Source organism: Dama dama, chromosome 18 (genome assembly GCF_033118175.1).
Source record: "Dama dama isolate Ldn47 chromosome 18, ASM3311817v1, whole genome shotgun sequence".
Taxonomy (NCBI): Eukaryota; Metazoa; Chordata; class Mammalia; order Artiodactyla; family Cervidae; genus Dama; species Dama dama.
In genome coordinates this window covers 12260207-12280531 of record NC_083698.1, presented here as the reverse complement: position 1 = coordinate 12280531, position 20325 = coordinate 12260207, and the positions used below count along the sequence as shown (strand labels likewise).

At 42.2% G+C, this 20325-nt stretch overlaps 1 protein-coding gene across 1 annotated transcript in view; it reads right to left on the bottom strand.

Annotated features, from left to right (window-relative positions):
- Positions 1–8804, bottom strand: part of DYNC1I1 (dynein cytoplasmic 1 intermediate chain 1) — a 370725-nt gene extending 361921 nt beyond the window's left edge. Inside the window, exon 1 of the mRNA XM_061166296.1 lies at positions 8752–8804. The gene's annotated coding sequence lies outside the window, so the exon portion shown is untranslated. The remainder of the gene's footprint in view (positions 1–8751) is intronic.
- Positions 8805–20325: the final 11521 nt, after the last annotated feature.

Genomic DNA, 20325 nt, shown 5'->3' with positions numbered 1-20325 from the left:
ACCTTGTAAATGAAATTATCACTGTCCCTGTCACCCTCAACCATCAGGCAAGATGGCTGAGATCAATAATGGATCCTCAAGGTTAAAATCTCCAAACCTGCTCAAATTATGAGCCCCCCTTGGCCTGAGGTAGTGCCTCTGCTTCTGCTGACTATTCACAGGACCTCCTCTCCTATACCTGTGTCATAACCTGACTTTTCTATCTACTTTAAAATCTTCAACTTGGTGGCCTTCAAATTTTAATAATTCATATTTCTTGATGTTAAGAAACAAGGGGCTCTCAAGGAAAAGGAGTACAATTCCCCCCTTTAAAGTTCACGGCAAAAGATATGGGATTTCATCCTTGCTTGATATGCCAATTACTTTTCGACAGTATTTGAAAAATATTAAAAAGCCTAAAAGACAAAACAAGGAAATCTGTATTCAAAACCCCAAACCTGGCCTTTACAATGTCTCTGGGTGGTCCATATTTACATTGGGAGATTTGGTTTGGCATTTTAACTAAGGTAAATAGATTCTCACTCTCCTCTGAGCCTGAAAACATTCAGAGAGAGAGGATCCTCTTTCAGAGTCCGTGGTAACCTACACCTTCTGAAAGTGAACAAAGTCACACTTTTTAAAGAAACAAGCAGAGAAGTTTTCTGTTATTCTTTCTCCCACAAAATACACACCAATTCCCACAATGCTTTGCTATTCTGATACTAATGGGGTGGATGGTGAAACAGGAGACTCATTTCATTTTTAAAAGGGGGCACTGTCAAAACACACATTCCCCACAGGGCCTTCTACCCTTTCAGCCGATCAAACCCACCACCTACTAACACCAACTCCTAAAATCCCACAAGCTGAATCCAAAACAGAATACTATGATCATCCCCTCCACGTGGGCCCACTGTAGTATTCAAACACTTGGCCAACTTTTAAAGGCTTCCATATGTGCCTTACAGGATCTAAACTACTTTCAAAAGGAGAGGACTTCATTCCATTTCAATTACTAAAATCTTCAGCTTGTCAAACAAAGAAACAGGTACTATTCCAAGTTGGGAGTGGAAAAATCCATACCCAATGAGAGAAACTGATGCCAGCAAAGGATATAAAAGAGTGTGTCATCATTTATTCATTAGCACTATTTAAAATACATGTGTTACTCTTGGCTTCACTCTACATATTAATACAAAATAGAAATCTGACAAATGAATAAAAATTTCTCCTTTCTCACCAGAAAGGAGCCAAAGGACTGCCCTGCTCAGAGGAGAATGTCAGATCAAAGCCAGATCAAAAGGATTAGACCAGGGGACTCAAAAAGGAAAACACAAGACTCAAACCATCATACCCGTCACTTCTAGAATGACAGGCTGTCTTTCTCAAGGCTGCCGTTCCCCCAGCAGAAACATTTAAATGTGATACTGGCGCAGAAAGGTAAAGCTTCCAGAATTTGAGGCATTACCAAGACCCATGTTCTCACTGGGCCCAGCTGTGCAATAGAAACTACATTTTAGGAAGTGAATGTTTTACTAAACACATTACAAATAATCCAAGGGGAAAGAATTAAATCTTATAATAAAAGGAAAATTAAGTGGGATTTATTCTGGCTAATATTTCAGGTCAATAAAGCTTGCTGAGAGCCACTGTGTGTGAAACCCTCTGCTGAAATATACAAAGGATGCCTCAGGGAGCCTAGAGTCTAGAAATGGAAGGAGGCAGATACATAGCATGTTTCATTTTTAAAAAGCATACCTTTGGTTCAAAGCAGAGCAAGATCACACAAGTCCCTGAGAAGAGAAGGCTAGAGAGTGATATCATGGCTGTTGAGTAACAAAAAGCACCCTCCACACATTGAGAATGTGCCACATATTGCACCCAGTACTTTCATTATCTGCACGCCTTACAATAATTTTGCAAGTCAGGTATTGATATTCCCATTTCACAGATGGAGAAACTGAGGCTCTCAGAGGCAGTCAATGGAGTAGCGTGCTTCTTCTTTTCTTTCCCTTATGCTGCCTCTAGATGTTATGCTCTTCTTCTCTTGTAGAAGGCTAAAGAAATGCACTTAACTCAGGGTAGGGAAGATTTCGGCAGAAAACCAGAGCATCTAAATTAGGGCTTCTCAGGCTTGGCTGTTCTGTGCATTGTAAGCTGGCTAGGAGCCACCCTGAACTCTTCCCACCACAGATGCCAGCAGCCACCCTCTCTCCCCAAAGGTGAAAACCAAATTGCCCAAATGTCCCCTGGGAAGGACAGTCACTCTCGGCTGAGAACCACTGATCTAAAAAAACACACTGGAGGGACGTCCCTGGCGGTCTGGGGTTAAGATGTCACCTTCCAATGCAGGGGGTGCAGGCTCCATGCATGGTCGGGGAGCTAAAACCCCACCTGCTTCATGGCCAAGAACCCAACGCATCACACAGAAACCATACGGCAACAAATTCAATACAGACTTTAAAAATGGCCCACATCAAAAAAAAGTATAAAAAATAAAATATAAACCCAGGGGAAAGGGCAGATCTCTTCCTATAAATCACTCAATAAAGGAAAGACGACTATTCGCACAGTCAGCGGCCTAAGGGCGAGACTGGAACAGCGGCTCCGCAGTTCCTTCCAGCCCTGCGACTTTGAGTTTGAGCCACAGAGATGGATGGAGCCCGTGGACCTGGCTCCCAGCACTGGCCCCAGAGTGACCTGTAACACACAGCACCTGTGCTCAATAATATGTGCCCTTCAAACTGGCATCATGTGCCCTGGCATCCACGAGGCTTTCTACAGAGTGTGTAGGAAAAGAGAGAGCTAGTAACATTGTTATTTCCACACCTCGACCTTCTGTCTGCAGGCTTTCCAAACACTGACCAGCCAGAGAACACACCTGCGGCTGAAGAGTCCCTCAAGGTCTCTCCCACCTCCATTACCAGGGGTAAAAAAGGAAACCCAAATCTCACTGTGATGCTTGACCACAAGGTATGAAAATACGCTTTTGTAGAAGAGCTTCTTCCGGTACTTTTTTAAAAGAGGTTGGAATAGCATTTAGATTTTACTTTGGATTCAAAGAATGATGTCATCGTTTTAATTTGTAAAGGTCAAGGTTTACAATATTCTGGAAATTACATTCGCAGATATGCTTTACAATAAAAATGTTAGATGCCAACCTAAAATGTGTGGAGGTGGGGGAGCAGTACAATTTTTTTAAAAAACCTTTATAGAGGTTATAGGAGAGAAAAATGGCTGAAGCATAATGAAGCGTACTAGTGTCTGTTCCCCAGGCAACCTGTTGATCAAAGGCAGTCATCCTCTACGGAGTCTGCGGCTCGTTTTTATTATAAAGAATGCCACTGGGGGACTTCCCTGGTGGTCCAGGGGCTACAGTTCCACTCTCCCAATGTAGGGGACCCAGGTCATTCCCTGGTCCCACATGCCACAACCGAGACTTGGTGCAGCCAAATAAGGTAAAAATAAATAAATAAAAAGAACGCCCTTGACTCTAACATAAATTTCTGCTTTCACATGTTTACTACACTAATGGCATTAACTGGTCTGTGCGCCAAAATGAAACGATGGGGAAGGATTGCAGGATTGATATGAACTGAAAATCAAAGGGCATGTAAGTCATCTGGTGAGCAGAGGTCTTCCCAGGATTGAGTACCCAGTTAGGGTTCCAGATCACCAGGAAGCTGCTAGATCATGCAAGCCCCAGAATGTGGCACTGCTTCAAACTCGGCTTCAAACTCAACTTTGAAGTCAGTTCATTTTTGCAATAAATAAAGTCTTGCAGCTGGGCTTCCCAGGTGGCTCAGCTGTAACAAATCCAGCTGCCAATGCAGGAGACACTCAGGAGACATGGGTTCCATCTGTGGGTCCCTGGAGTAGGCCATGGCTACCCAGTCCAGTATTCTTGCCTGGAGAATCCTATGGACAGAGGAGCCTGGTGGGCTACAGTCCATAGGGTTGCAAAGAGTCGGACACAACTTGAGTGATGGAGCACACATTGCAAAGTTTTGCAGCTACCCGGGAAAAATCAACTAATCAACTCTCTGGGCTGTCTTTGCCAGAGACTGCTATTCATCTGGTGCTCAGCAAGATACCTGGACACCATATTGAGAATCAAATGTGTGGGGCACGAGCACACCTCAAGGAAATGCGCTTATCCTCTGCCGTGCTGAAAGAAAGTGAAAGTGAAGTCGCTCAGTCATGTCCGACTCTTTGCGACCCCAAGGACTGTAGTCTATCAGGCTCCTCCGTCCATGGGAGTTTCCAGGCAATAGTACTGGAGTGGGTTGCCATTGCCTTCTCCAGGGTATCTTCCCGACCCAGGGATCAAACCCGGGTCTCCCTCATTGTAGACAGACACTTTACCATCTGAGCCACTGAGAAACGTCTAATTCTCTTGTTCCCCTCTAATAAGACATTCAGGCTTTTCCTATTGGCATGTGAGAGTGTTCTTGAGGAACTCTGTCCTGCCACAGCAAAAAGCTACACTAAACAGTACTTCCTTAGTATCCCACACAGAGAAACAATGAACTACGTTGGGAAGAGGATGAACCAGCTTTGGAATCTGACCGACCTATATCTGAAATCCAGTCTTTCTACTAACTGGCCTGCTGTGGCCTTGATTGAGTGGCTTAATGTTTCCAGTCACCCAATTCCTTGTTTGTCAAGTGAAAATAGAAATGCCAGCCTTATAGGAATGTTGGGAAGATTCGACGTGTGAGTGTGCAGGGTAAGTGCTGAGTGAGTGGCAAGCAGTGTGCGGGCTGCGAGAGGCCCTGGAGACCTCAGCTGGCTGCAGCGTGCATCCGTGTGTGTTGCCCCTGCACCCGGCACTCTCGCATGCCTCTGTAGTGAAATGCCAACAATGTCCTGAGAGCCGAGAACGTTCCTTCTTGGCCGGCTCTAACAGGATAGTTTGCCTTGTTTCCAACACATTCCAGCAGAACGGCCTCCAGTCCTCCCCCTTCCTAAACAGTGCACTAGAACCAGCAATTCTTAATCTCCTGTTAGTCACCAATACCTGCTTTTCCCTGGAATACTGCATTTAGCACAAATGCATAAAATTTTGCATCAATTATATTGGGTTCAATGACCACCTGGAAACTCTCATATGCCTGCCCTCCACGGTGACAGCTTCAGAAGCCTCCTCTAAACAAAGACTTGGAGACGCTTTATAAACACGCCGCACCCGGGCAGCGGTGCCTGTGTTACAATGCAAACTTCACTCTGACAGTCTGGTGCCAGCATTTCTGCAGAGAAAAAGCAAAGGAAATAAGTCTGGGGATGAACTGACTGGGAATGAAGAGTTCCCAGTCAAAAAGGACTCTTTCTTTTTTTAACATGGACCCAGGCAATGGTTTATAAATTTCAAAGAAATGACAGTAGGACTTATTTTAGTTAATTCTCAAAAGAAGTGAGCTCCAGAAGTTCTTTGTCCCAACAAAGTTCCCAAAAGAACCTATTTTCTCACATTTTCTAGGGTATGTAGAAGACACAAACATTGCTTGGAAAGGGGATCTCTGATCAAGGAGACAACAATTTACATGGTATTTGAGACCCACAAAGTATTACAGGGAATTAGCTAGTTTCATTAAGGAGACAGAACAAAGGCAATATCTGATGTCAAAAGAGCTATGGTCCTATGTTGGTTTTGCTGTATCATCTGCCTGGCAAAAAAGCATACCAATCACTTGGTAAAAAAAAAAAAAAAAAGAAAGAAAAAAATAGGGCTACACTTAAGGCGTAAAAGAAATAGCAAAGGCTCACAGGGAAAATGGGCAACAAACCCAAAAGAACAGACAAGCTCAACTTTTTTATTTCTCACAGAGGACGCTAGCTAAAATGGATGAGTTCTGGTTTTAGAGTCAAACAGAAGGGATTTGAATCCTACCTCTGCGGTGCATCAACTCACTTAACTCAGTTTTATCATTTGTAAAACACAGATAATAATGTCTACTTCATAAGATTAATATAGTAATTAAAATGAGATAACAGAAGAGCTGGAATTCAATATATAAAAATTAACCAGTATAAACTGTCCTATAGAAGACTAGAGTCAGATTGCCTAGGTTCAAATCCTGGCTCTATGACTTCCCAGCTGAGCAATTTTCAGTAAGTTACTTGACATCCTTGTGTCTTAGTTTCCTTGTCAAGTAGAATTACAAATAATATCTACTTCAGCAGATTTTTGTGAGGATTAAGTATGCTAATACCTGAGAAATAGTTTAAAATGCAATGCCTGGTCAAGTACTCAACACATTTTCGTAAATATATTGGGAGTGAAATACATTTAGCAAAGTCAGTGCAATAAATTTAGGAAACGTATTAAGCACTGCTAAAATGCTCAGTATTATTTGATTTTATTATAAATAAAAGTATTATTAACAACTTTTGTTTTCTTTGATGGGGCTAAGTACATGAAAGAATGAATAAGAATATACTTATGATGCTGAAAAACCACACTTAAGTTTGCAATGCATGCATGTGACCTTTGCATTTGATGCTATTAAGTAACAGAAAGAAACAAAGTGATACACTCAATCTGGGAGAGTGAATGGCCCTTTGAGGTAACTGGGATTTTTGTGGGGTTTTTTCTGCTGTGCTCCATGGCATGTGGGATCCTTGTTCCCCAACTGAGATCCAACCAAGGCTCCCTGCATTAAGCACAAAGTCTTAACCACTGGACTGCCAGTAAAGTCTTTTTATTTTTTGAAGTAACTGTTGTGAAGCCTGTGCACACTTGTCTGTGCTAAGAGATATGGCTGGCTTTAAAAACTCGGCATGCATTTTACCAGACTGTTGTATGTGGTTTTTCTGAGTGTGAACAGAGCAGCACCCAGGCTTTATCCCCAAGAAGTGCTTGACTCAGCACAAGGGAAAGGCTCATTTATTAAATGCAGACTCTGGAAGGAGTGTTGGAAGAAGTAGGAGGGGTGGGGGGAAAAGTTCATAGAGCCCCCTCTTAGACATAAAACGTGAGGACAGAAATGCCTGGTGACTTCCTCTTACCAGCTCAGTTCATTAGAAACAAGGGCCCTGGGACCACTACTGTGAGAAGTCTGCTCCATTTTCCTGGGGGTTACCTTGTCTTCTCTGCCCAAAGCCCTAGAGGAGATTATTCTTAATAACACACACCTGTAACACCACAAAAGCCTCAGGACATACTTCCAGCAGCAGAGGAGGAAAGGCTGGGTGTGGGAAGAGGCTGAGCCATCCCTCTCCCTCCAGGGAACAGAGGAGCAGAAGCTCAGTAACCTTGAGGTCCAAGAAGCAAGCAGGTACATCAGTGCCTGATGCCCCAGACAAGGAAGAGATAGAGAAGATGTCCTGGGCCAAGAAGTTGGTCCAGAGCTGATCTGGCTGAAGAAAGCCTGCACATTATTTAAAAATACCAAGGATGGTGCTGGAAGATTTTTAAAAGAAATGGCTCTTGGAGCACTGGATCCCCAAACCTCAAGAAAGATTGGGAAATTGGTCCCTGTGAAGAGAACAAATGATCACTTGGTGACAGGAGTGGATGATTTTATTTTACTAAGAGACATAGAAGAGCAGAGTTTGGGTCCATTTTCTTCCATGCCAAAACTTTTGGTGAAAATCTGGCGTTCTAAATAATCAGAGGAATTATGAACCACATTCCCACTGGTATCCTCAGGATGCAACTTGCACTGAACGCAAATTTCAAATTTACTAATACTGTGCAACGTATTTCTCTATAATTTTCATGATGAAAATGTGTACATAGCAGTCACCTGTATCTGTGTTAATATTAGCCATATGATGTCTTCTGCAGCTACCATACCTTGATGTTAGTAATATTTTCTGCTCATCTGGAATATTTGGAAGCAATTCTGCACAACCCTTAACTACAGCAAGTCTACAGCCCACTTGAAAGGCATTCCAGGCAAGAAAATGGCTGGCTACTTGTTCTGCCCCTTACCTAGATGTGGGAGAGTCCAGGATAACGAATATATTCCATCTCCTGTATTTGGCTGAGTTCTTTAATATCCTAAGTAATTTCCTGTCCTGATCCCGGGTTTCTGTTCATCCTCCTTGTAAGTCATGAGACTCCCGCACGCTCAGTTCCCATCAGTGCCGCCAGGATCACCGCCCTTGCAATGACGACGCACGGATTTTTAAGGCCAGAGCGCTGCGGGAGTGGGAGCGGGGAAGGAGCCACGCGGCCGCGAAGGTGTTTACGAAAACATCTCCCCCAGCCACACTTTTTTTTTTTTTTTTTTTTAACAGCCGTGAGAGAAACGCACCTTCTTGCGCGAGTGTTTCATTAATGCCTTGCTGGAAGTGCATTCGCTTCCTTCCACTCGGCGGGTAGCAACAGCATCTAAGAGCTTTGCAGACAGCTGAAAATGTACTCAAAACAGCATCCAGCCCTCCCTCCCTCTGCAGCCTGCCCCTCCCCGTCAGCTGGTGGCCCAGTGGGTGCGGGTTTCACTGCTGCTAGCCGTCAGCTCCCCGGGAGAAAAACCGAGGCGGGGCGCCCCGGGACGCCCCTCCCAGGGCACCAGGCGGGCGACAAGGTGATGACACCAGGACTCACTCTCCCCTCCGCGCTCGCCCCCGGGCTCGGCCGTGGGGAGGGTGGGGGGAGGCTTCGGCCGCTTTCGGGCGCCGCGGAGCACGCAGGAGCCCCGGGAGGGGGCCGACGCCGAGGTCCGGCTGCGGCCGCCGCGCCGCACTGCTGCCGGGCGGCTGCGAAAGCCGAGGACCCCGCGGGCGGCGGCCCGGGGAGCGCGACCCCCCACCCCTCCCGGTTACCTGCACGCGGGCGGCGGCGGCCCTGGGTTGGCGGCGGCGGCGGCGGCGGCGCCCGAGCGTTTCCCGAGGGCGGCGGGCCGGGCGCGCGCAGGATGTGCTGTCTCACGCTGCGCCGGCCCGCGGCTCGCGCTCCGCGGGGACCCGGCACCTCCTCCCGCTCCCGCGCTTGACACTGACAGCTCCCCGCGCGCACCCGGGCGGGGCTCGCCCCGCCCCCGGCCCACGCCCGCCGCGCCCCGCGCCCCTCCCCCGCAGGGCCCTCCGCACCCGGGCCCGCGCGGGGCTGGCTGCGCCGGCCAGAGGCTCGGAGCGTCCAGGGACCTGGGGACCCCTAGGCCATCGCTAGGACTCACCTACGAGGCTGCAGGCGAAGAGCGTCGCTGTTTGGGGCGCTCCTGTCTGCCAGCCAGCATGGAACAACTTTCACTCCCCGAGAACTACTTTAGGTTATTTAAATAGAAATAGAGAAAGCTCAGATCCATCTGTCACACCCCAAGACTTACAGATTTAGTCTTCCTTTTGCCCAGAAGAGGAAACACATATTCAGCTTGCCTTGGCAACATTGTTTCATAAAGTCCTAGCTTTTAAAACTCTGGGTAACAAAATACCCTGCATATGCTAAGTGAAATAAGTCAGATAAAGACAAATCACTTGTATATGGAATCTTAAAAAATAGAAGGAACTACTGAATATAACAAAAAAGCAGCAGAATCACAGATACAGAGAATAAGTTAGTGGTTACCAGTAGGAGGGGTGGGAGGTTAAGAGGTACAAACTATTATGTATAAAATAAGCTAAACAACACGGAGAATATAGCAAATACCTTTAAACATTGTGAAATCACTGTGCTTTAGCTCTTCTGAGAGTGCCTAGATAACAGCATCTGATGCACATTTCCTGAGTTGCTTTAACGGAGGCTAAAGACCCCCAGGTGGAAGATGTTAACTAGTTAACTATTCAAAAGATGGAAAGCAGCGTGAAGCTCCCCACACCTATTGGAGCCTAAGGACAACCCCTAAAGCTAAGGATAACCCCTGACACGCCCTGTTACCTCACCATTAACCAATCAGAGAATTGTGCACAAGCTGATCGCCTTACCCTGGGGCTTGCCTCCCTCACCTTGCCTCTAAAAATACCTTGCTGGACCCCATTGTGGATTGCAGGCTTTTTGAGCATTGGCTGTCCCAGACTCCTTGTATGGTGCCTTGGAATAAACGCTGCACTTGCCCCGTCACAGCCAGGTGTCAGTCGGTTGCCTCTATTGTGAGCAAGCAAGCAAACCCAAGTTTGGTTCAGTAACAAATGTATATCAACTATACTTCAATTAAAAAAAAAAAACACACACATGAAAAAGGAAAAAAATGAATAAGTATCTGAGTAATCATTCTTGGACTCCCCCGAAGCTGCCATAACAGACCAGTTTTAAGACTCAAGACTATTACTCAGCCATTAAAAAGAATTCATTTGAATCAGTTCTAATGAGATGGGTTAAACTGGAGCCCATCATACAGAGTGAAGTAAGCCAAAAAGATAAAGACCATTACAGTATACTAACGCATATATATGGAATTTAGAAAGATGGTAACGATAAGCCTATATGCAAAACAGAAAAAGAGACACAGATGTACAGAACAGACTTTTGGACTCTGTGGGAGAAGGCGAGGGTGGGATGTTTTGAGAGAACAGCATCGAAACGTATATTATCTATGGTGAAACAGATCAGCAGCCCAGGTTGGATGCATGAGACAAGTGCTCGGGCCTGGTGCACTGGGAAGACCCAGAGGGATGGGATGGAGAGGGAGGCGGGAGGGGGGATCGGGATGGGGAATACATGTAAATCCATGGCTGATTCATGTCAATGTATGGCAAAAACCACTACAATATTGTAAAGTAATTAGCTTCCAACTAATAAAAATAAATGGGAAAAAAAAGACTCAGAAATGGAGTTTTGGATTCTAATTAGCGCAGGTTTGGCCCCATTTTTACGTAAGGTTTTGATCATGTTTCTTAGATATCTGTGGGGGTCTTTGTACACATTAGAATGAGATTGGAGAGCTAGGATTGTATCTTATTCACAGCAGTATCCCCAAACACTACAATAGTGTTTGATGAATAACAGATGCTCAATAAATATTCATGAATTTACTTAATTGACAAGTACTACAGTATTTGCAAAATAAATATAGATATTATTGTAAATACAATATCAGACCTATATATAAAGCGGCTCTCCTGATTCCAAATTTTGCCTTCCTAGCAAATTATTGCAAGCACAAATATGGCTGAAAAAGAGAGTTAAAATATCTTTAGTATGAAAAAATTGAAGGTATTCCAGGAGGAAAATTCTAGGAAACAAATACTTGCTACTGCCATGTATTAGATACTTAATGAATGTCAAACTCTGCATATATTTTCCTTTAAAATTTTTCAATAACACTATGTACCAGATACAATGCCATGCCTGTAGAAAACAAATTTGAGTCTCAGAAGTTAATTACCTTGCCCAAATTCCACAGCTACTGATTGACCTGACTTTGGAATCTTTGTTCACCTCACATCACAGCTTATATATTCCCACTTGGCGTTACTGTCTTTCCAGTATGTGGATTGTTGAAATGTCCACTACTTGCAAAGCATTGTGTTAGAAGTTTCAGATGGTCCAAAATTGAGGACAATGTAATCCCTTTTCACAATTAAGCTTAAAATCCAGTTGAAAGTGGAAAAAACAGTTAAGTGTTAGGTGCTCAGTTGTGTCCAACTCTTTGTGACCCCATGGACTGTAGCCTGCCAGCCTTCTCTGTTCATGGAATTTTCCAGGCAAGAATACTGGAGTGGGTTGCCATTTCCTACTCCAGGGGAATCTTCCCAACCCAGGGATCAAACCCAGCATCCCCTGGGTCTCCTGCATTGGCAGGCAGATTCTTTACCATTATGCCACCTGGGAAGCCCCATGTAAATTGATAATTAAAGTCATATAATAAGGAAATGGCCAAAGTAGTACAATGTGTTAGAACTCAAATAAGAGCACAACTGGTATGAGTGAGGGAGATGGTGGGAGGAAATTAGGATTATGAATATGGATAATGTTTGAAATGATAGGTAAAGTGTTTCACAGTATAAACGAAGAACAGAGAACATTTCCAGGCATAAACAAAGCTCCAAAGAAGAGGAAGCACTATGTGTACCTAACAAATATTGAGCCAGCTTTTTGGAGCATAACAGATTCTTAGGGGTGCAGCTTTGGGCCTTAAGGGATGCTGAAGAGCAGACGATGGAGTACCACTGTTACAGATATTTGAGCAGGAAATGACACTTGGGAAGAATCATCTGAGGATATCTAAGTGTAGGGGGCTGGAACACGCAGAGGCTAAAGAAGCCAATCTGCAGTTCATTTTAAGAATCCAGGGCAGGATTGTTGTTGTTTAGTAACAAAATTGTGTTTAACTTTTTTTGCAACCCCAGGGGCTGTAGCCCGACAGCCTCTTCTGTCCATGAGATTTCCCAGGTAAGAATACTGGATTGGGGTGCCATCTCCTTCTCCAGGAGATCTTGCTGACTCAGGGATCAAACCCACGTATCCTGCGTTGGCAGGCAGATTCTTTACCGTTCAGCGGAAGCCCAGGCCAGGATTAAGAAGGCCTAAATTTGTCAATGGTATTCATCATGAATAACTTGAAATACATTTTTGGCACAAATTAAACCCTCAATAAAGAGCGGTTGTAATTATTTTCATTATCATGTACTCAGGCATAGTACAGATATTGGGTGTGGGGCTGGAAATGAATAAGATATAAATGGTCTCTATATTCCAGAGACTCAAAATCTAAAGAAAAGACACTATTGGTTGTAATACCAGGCAGACTAAGAAAAGCAGGATGTTTAAAGACATTTGTCATGAGAGACTGAGAAGGAGAAAATGCATTCCAGTTGAGAATTCTTGCCAAGTAGAAGGTCTTATCAAAGAGGTTCTGGGTGTCTTTGTTTAGTTAGATGCACATTTTCACATAAGGTGATATGCACTTGAGAATGAGGTTAGGAAACTGGCAGAGAAAGAGGCAGAAACCTTATGTATATTAATAGATCTTACGTTTTTAGAGCACTCTAGGTTTACCAAAAAATGTGCTGGAAACACAGAGTATTTCCTACCTACTCCCTACAAATTATAAACTAACCCATTTTACTTCTTAATCTAGCTATTGCTTCAAAATTTGAAAGAAGGTCTTTAAGAACAGATTAAATGACCATCACAATGGTAAAGAATCTGCCTGCAATGCAGGAGACCTGAGTTTGATACCTGGGTTGGGACAATCTCCTGGAGAAGGGAATGGCAACCCACTCTAGTATTCTTGCCTGGAGAATTCTATTGACAGAGGAGGCTGGTGGGCTACAGTCCATGGGGTTGCAAAGAGTCAGACATGACTGAGTGACTAACATACACACATACTCACCACACTGGGCAAACTGCTAACTTGCTATAGCCACTCGGAGGTGCTTTAGGGCCTCCAGAGAGATAGGAGTGTGGCTAAGCTCCCCTGTTCTGGAATCAGACTGGGTGTGGAACTTAAGTCTACCACTTACTGTTTTTGTCTATTTGCACATGTTATTAAATACTAGACTCCTCTAAGACCCAAGTTTCCCAGAAGCCTAAAAGGGACAATAATATTACTTGTCATTCTATGATATTTCAATGAGTTAATCCATGTGAAGCAATTGATACAGTCCCTAACAAGTGATTTTTGTTGTTTAGTTGCTGAGTCATGTCCAACTCTTGTGATCCATAGACTATAGTCCGCCAGGCTCTTCTGTTCATGGGATTTCCCATGCAAGAATACTGGAGTGGGTTGCCATTTCCTTCTCCAGGAAAAACGTTCAATAAACCTTAGCTATAGTTTGCTATAATTAATCCAGCCTTCATGAAAAATACCAAAGGTAAAGCTTTGTACTCTCTAAATTCAATATTCAATCTTGACATTACCAGACTCGAGGGACCCCTCAGACCCTGGGGTCATGAGTAGCCTTCAAGACATATGCCTTTGCGTTTGTGCACCTGTCATCCATGAGTGCTGAATATAGGCAGGGCCCCACTTGACACAAGTTCCAACAGAACTTTAGTACTCCATATGCCCTCTTGTCTACCAGGAAATCGCCTCTGGAAATTATTCCTCAGTTGATTATAGTTTCATTGCAAGAAATAAACTGAATATTCACCTCAGTGGTCCAAAGGCTCTAAAACCACAGAAAAGAAAGGTGAGCCATCAGAATCAGCTACTAAAAATGAAAAGTGACCCCCTCTTAAAAAATGCTTGAAAATGTTTAGGATGACATGTTCTCTACATCATGCTCAGAATAAAAATCTGTGAGGAAACTGATTTAAAGCAGTGCCCAATGTTATACACAGTTTTGTATGGGATATATATCAGATAGGATATGTTTTAGGTATTTTTAGGTAGGATATGTTTTAGGTATTTTCTATAGAAAATCATATTTTTCTATGATTGATGTTGGTCTGTTTGTGCCAAATCAAAAAATAACAGTAGATGTCCCCAAACAGGTGCATTATTAGCATTTGAAAGCTTATTAGAAATTAAGGAGTGACTTATGGGGAAGTCAAGGATTCCAACATCTACTTTTTTTCCTTCTGGACACTTTTCATTAAGGGACATCGCCTATGTTTTTATATAGTAAGTGCAAAGACTCTGCAATAAATAAATACAAACATAAAATTTGCCTTCAATTTTGGACAAATGAATTCAAAGGTGTCTGCCGTATAGCTTCAGATTTTTCTAAATGCTTTGTGAATAACTTCCAAGTACACACCAATTATACTCTATACTATATGATGACCTCTATTTGTGATATAATTGTGTTATGATCACCCATAATCACACCCTTCACCTTTGCACCATGTGTCTTTGCCCCCCCCCCCAACAACTCCCCACCCTTTGTCCTTTCATTTCCTTCCATCAGCTTTTCTTTTGAGGATGATGCTAAGCCAAAATGCATACAATATGTTTTTCGTGATCAGTGATAAAATGCAAACATGAAAATATCTATACAGCAAACATAGAAGTCTTTGGATCTCAAAAGAATCATTTTAAGTACTTAAATGTATAGGGGAAAATACAGTGATTATAAAACATAAATTATTTCTGTGACTTTAAATTCACATTCCATCAGCGTCCAAATATAAATCTTCATTTTTTCCAGCCATGAAATCAGTATCTATATCCTTCTTTGTGTTTTGCCTCGTTACATGTTATTTTAAATTTCTATTTCTAGGAATCAAATAAACCTACCTTGCCAAAAGAAATTAAACCACTTTTTTTGGTAAATTATTTCTCTAGATTATTTCCTAGAAATGTGTCTTCATAGTTCTTGTAATTGCTCCTTGCAAAGATTGATCCTATTAGCTCTCCCAACACTCTAAAAGAGTCATCTGTATTTTTTTAAAATAAACAGGTACACATGCATAATAATTACAATGTATCAATAGACATTGATACTGTATATGTGCCTTTAACCAGCAAGTCTGAGCATTTTTTATGATGCTTCATTATTTGTTATCTCTCATGTGCCAACTCTGAATGTCATTTGACTATTTGAGAAGTGAAATCTAAATATTTTATGTATTTCAGAATACAAATTTTGTATATCACATTTCTCACTCTTCCTTCATATATTTACTTCATTACAGCATTATACTTTAAGGAGAATTATAAAGCATAACTTATAAAATGAAATTTTATAGTATTAAAGGCATGTATAACTCAGAAATATTACATTGAAGTCAAGAACTCAGACTCTGGAGTCAGGCACACCTGGGTTAAAACTAGTGCAAATGATTCACTAGCTGTGTGATTCTGTGCAAATGGCTTAAACTCTTTAAGCCTCAACATCTTCACTTGTAAAATGGGCATAATAGTGCCCATCTCTTAAAATTTTAATAAGAATTGAATGAGATAATGCTTATAAAGAATTTAGTAATCACCACCAAGTAAACACTAAATTAATATTAGGCATTGTTATTATTATGTGGGTGAGCATAGAAAAAAGATTGAAAGTTTACACAAAAATGTTAACAATGGTTATTCTGGGTGATAAGATTATGGAATTTTTCCCCTTGGAGTTTATGCTTACTTTCTAAACACTCTATGATGAATATGCTTTATGTGTTCCACCAAGCCTGTTAGATATCAAGGATAGGCTAGTAACAGCACTAAATCACTTAAAAGCAATAAAGGTTTATGTTAGCCTTCTTCTTTTTGAAATTCCCTAAAGATACTCTAAGTCTTATCACTTGGCAGAGTTTGCAAGATGTGTGTGTGTGCTCAGTCATGTCCAACTCCCTGCAACCCTATGGACTGTAGCCCGCCAGGCTCCTCTGTCCATGGGATTTTCCAGGCAAGAATACTGCAGTGGGTTGCCTTCTGCTTCTCCAGGCGATCTTCCCGACCCAGGGGTCAAACTCACATCTCCTGCATTGGCAGGTGGATTCTTTACCACTTGAGGCAGTGGTTACGATAGACAGTTTAGTCGTTAGAAACAATAAGCTGTGGATACACAAAAGTGCTACATCATTTTGCTAGAAATGGAGTCAAGCTAAGGATGGAGCGAGGATGAATGAAAATGACTGACTGAGCCCTCTTCCTGTATAAATACTTACTGTCGTGTATTTCTCTTCCTGCACACAATTCTAGCACTTGCCACTCGGGGGGTTATTTGTGATGCTCTGGCTCCATTGAGATGCAATGAGCCATAAAGGAATCCTTCCCAAGGGACCTTATAATGATACGCTCCCATCTTCTCTGGAACTGAAAGTATGCACTGCCTTTGTCTGTCCTCCAGGGAGATTCCCGTATGGTAGGGATGACAAGACAGAGCGCCGTGGCCAGCGGTGCCCTTGTGACCTTCACGGCCATACTCTCCTACATTTAAGGATTCAGACTAAATTCTTTGCAGAGGGCATGCTGCAGGAGGTCATCGAGAGGACATGACTGCCTGTTGACACAAGAGCCGAGCCAAGCAATTTGGCAATGGTAGGTTCCTCCCTCCTCCCTTGTCCTTGGAATGTACCTTCTGTTCGCTGCTCCCACGGCCTTGAGAGAGCAATGTATTGGTGCAGCCACTGGACTGAATACATGGCTGAACCCGGTTAAGGGCTCTATACCAACTCTAAGGATTCTGCCTGGTGGATGCGGAGGTCTGCTCTGTCTTGCCATCGCCAAGACAAGTTCTGTGTAAGTTCCCTTACTTATTAAAGCTACCACCTGCCAGTCTGGAGTGGCCTATTTCTTTGATCTCTCCTTGCCCTCTATGTTAGAGGATCAGTTTGGAAATAGAGGCTAATATAATTTACATTACTGGCCAGATGATTTCTAGCCTAACGGAAAAATATAACTTTAATTAGTGTATGGAAAGATAGCGAAAGAAAGAGATCATCTCCCAATTAATACATTTTTAATGTGAAAAACAGTTAACACATTTGAAAACCTTTACGTTCTCCTATAAGAACAAGACCTTAAGGTTCACTCGAAGCATTTCTGTTTTGGAAGATTTCCAAACTGATATTTTAAAGTGAACTCTTTATTGTTCAAATACACATGCATGTATGTTCAAATTTTGAATAGCCTGAAGCTGATAAAGGATGATTCATAAATATTTTTAAAAGTTAGCTGTATATCCATTTGGCATTAGATTTTGGGGTCATTTTTTTGGCTTTACTTTTCTTACTTTGCATGAAGCTATTTAACAACAGTGAATAAATTTTTTTTCAGAATATTATAAAAATTCAACTTCAACTTATAATCTTTTGAAAGTGAAATTATATTTAATAGTCTCTTTTCAAAATATTTTTTCTTATGATGGATTCTTACCATATGAACTAAAAATGATAAAGATAAAATATCATAAGCTGCCTAAAACTATAGTATGTCTTTTGGTACTTTGACTTTCTTAATATTACATCATCATTTTAAAATCAAACTTTCCCCCTCACTAAAGGCTCAGGTTGATGGAGATAAATTGCTGAACTGTTCAAATAGTTTCATAACATTCTAACTTGTCAAATAGGAATAACGGCATATAAGAGCATGTTAAGCGGGGTGATTAGCCATTATAAGAGTCTGAAAATCTTTGTTTTTCTGTACAAAGAATTACAATTACAAATAAATATGTGCATTTTGAGAAAGATATTTTGAAACATTTCAGGTCAATAAATTAATAAGCATCCAAGGTATGTTCAACAAAGTCAACAAGTAAGAATATATTTCATGTTTCATCTCTATGGTGGAGTGGGAAAAAGAGAGACAGAAAGATTTCCCAAAAAGTTGGAAATTTGGCAGAGGTTTCAAAGAATCATAAGTAAAGAAAACAAAAGAAAAAATAGAGACAGGGAGTCAATAAACTCTCAGACTAGCCCTTGTGTAAGGTAAAGTACACTGTCACTTATTATTTCAAACACTTTTGTACGCTGGATTGATGCTAATTGGCTTATTTATTAAAAAATTTCCCATATCCTTTGGGCTTCTCTACTAGTGCAGATGGTAGAGCATCTGCCTGCAATGCAGGAGACCTGCGTTCGATCCCTGGGTTGGGAAGACCCCCTGGAGAAGGAAATGGCAAGCCACTCCAATATTTTTGCCTAGAGAATTCCATGGACAGAGGAGCCTGGTGGGCTTCAGTCCATGAGGTTGCAAAGAGTCGAATGTGACTGAGTAACTAACATTTTCACTTTCTATCTTTAGTGGCCCTTTGAATTTCACAGCTCTTTAGGTTTCCTTTTTTTTTTTTTTTCTATGTGAAATCCAACATAAACATCTCATACCACAATGTCTAAGGTCAGAATCAGAATCTACATTTTGAGCCATTTTCCTCAAATCAGATACAGATGTTTGTTCTACAAATATTCTATCAGGCATCATTTATGGATAAACATTATTTAAGGAGGAAAAAAGTTGAGGAAATCAGTATTGTAATCCCAGTTGCCAACTATTCTTTAAACATTTGGCTATCCTATAAATGAGCATGCCATTTGTGGCAGGAGAAGGAAGCAAGGTAGACCATTTTTATTAGTTGAAACATCATCATCAAAGCAGTATCAGTGGATTTTCTGCTTTGTTGACACGATCCACTCATATACCTCAAATGTTGGAGAAATGAGGTCGTTTTTGAAAGACCAAACAGGCAGTCAGGCTTGGCTTTAATAAATCACAATTTGCTCCTTTGTCAACATGCACTATTCTACTATGATAGCTGACATTCAACAAATATTTTCCAAGCACTTACTATGTGCTGGGCACCAGAGATACAGCTTCCTACTGTGTGCTAGGCTCTTTGCCATGTGTTAGATTTCATCATCATTATCCCCATGGATGACGCTTGGGGAAACTGAGACTCAGAGAGGTTGAGTAAATTGCTCAAATTCCCACAGCATGTAAAGAGTAAAACCAGGACCCTAAATCAGGATGTTTGATGTTAGAACCCGAGTCCTTCCCTTGCAATACAGTCTCCATGTATCTTACTTGGGGGTTTAATTAGAGCTGCTATGCCTGGATTTTGTACACAGACTCCTTAAAATTAGAATTTGGGCCAGGGTGTCTAATCAGATAAATATTCCCTTGACCTTGGACAAGCTACTGAAGTTCTCTGTGCCCCAGTTTCTTCATCGGTCAAATGAGGATATTAGCAGTACCTAATCCACTGGGCAGCCCTGAGAATTAAGTGAGTTAACATGTATGAAGCATTGACAAATGTCACTCTTTTAGTGTGAGCTCTATTGTTTAGTGAGCTCTATTGTTAAATCTTGTGAACTATTTATTATTTAGAATTGTGTTCTTAGAGATTTTCATTTCTCTGTGGATATTTAGTTTTGGTCTTGTTTTTAATTCCCTATTTCTGATGTTGGGGGATGGTAAGACAAAACAGAAGCAGCTGTTCCGCTGTTAATGTTAAAAGAAGAAAGCTACCCAGAAAGGCAATGAGAAGACATGATGATATCACGAGATACCAAAAGAGAGAGAAAAAAAAAAAGAAAAAATATTCCATGTCAGAAGGGGAGTTTCTAAGAGCTACCCTAGAATTACACACACATATTCACGCACATCCTTATACTTGTCTCTGTAGAAATCAGGACTCGGGGAGCTGGTGGTATAAATTAGCCCGTTAAATCCAAGACAGTAAATGTGAGGGGCTGGGCAAAATGAGCAGAGGAGAGTAACAGTCACAGCCTCAGAGGCCTCCCCTGCGCTGATTCCCAGGCATCTCCTCCCTGCCCCCTGCTCCTGCCCCTGAGGCGGCCTGTTAGGGGCTGTGGTTGGCGGGGTCTCTGACCTCCCACGGCCACATCTAAACACCTTGTGTAGTCACCGCCCCCATCTAACTCCACCCCCTGCTGCGCACTGGCTCTTTGAAGGCTTTAATCAGGCACCAATGGTGAAGTTCGCTATTCCTGCCAAAGATGGTGTTCAAAATCATGGAACATCCTCTGAATCCTAAACATGGTCAGCCTTGCAAATGATTTTTATGGGCTCTTTTGTAGCAGTGAGTGGGAAGGAAGAAAGGCATACCAGTTCTATA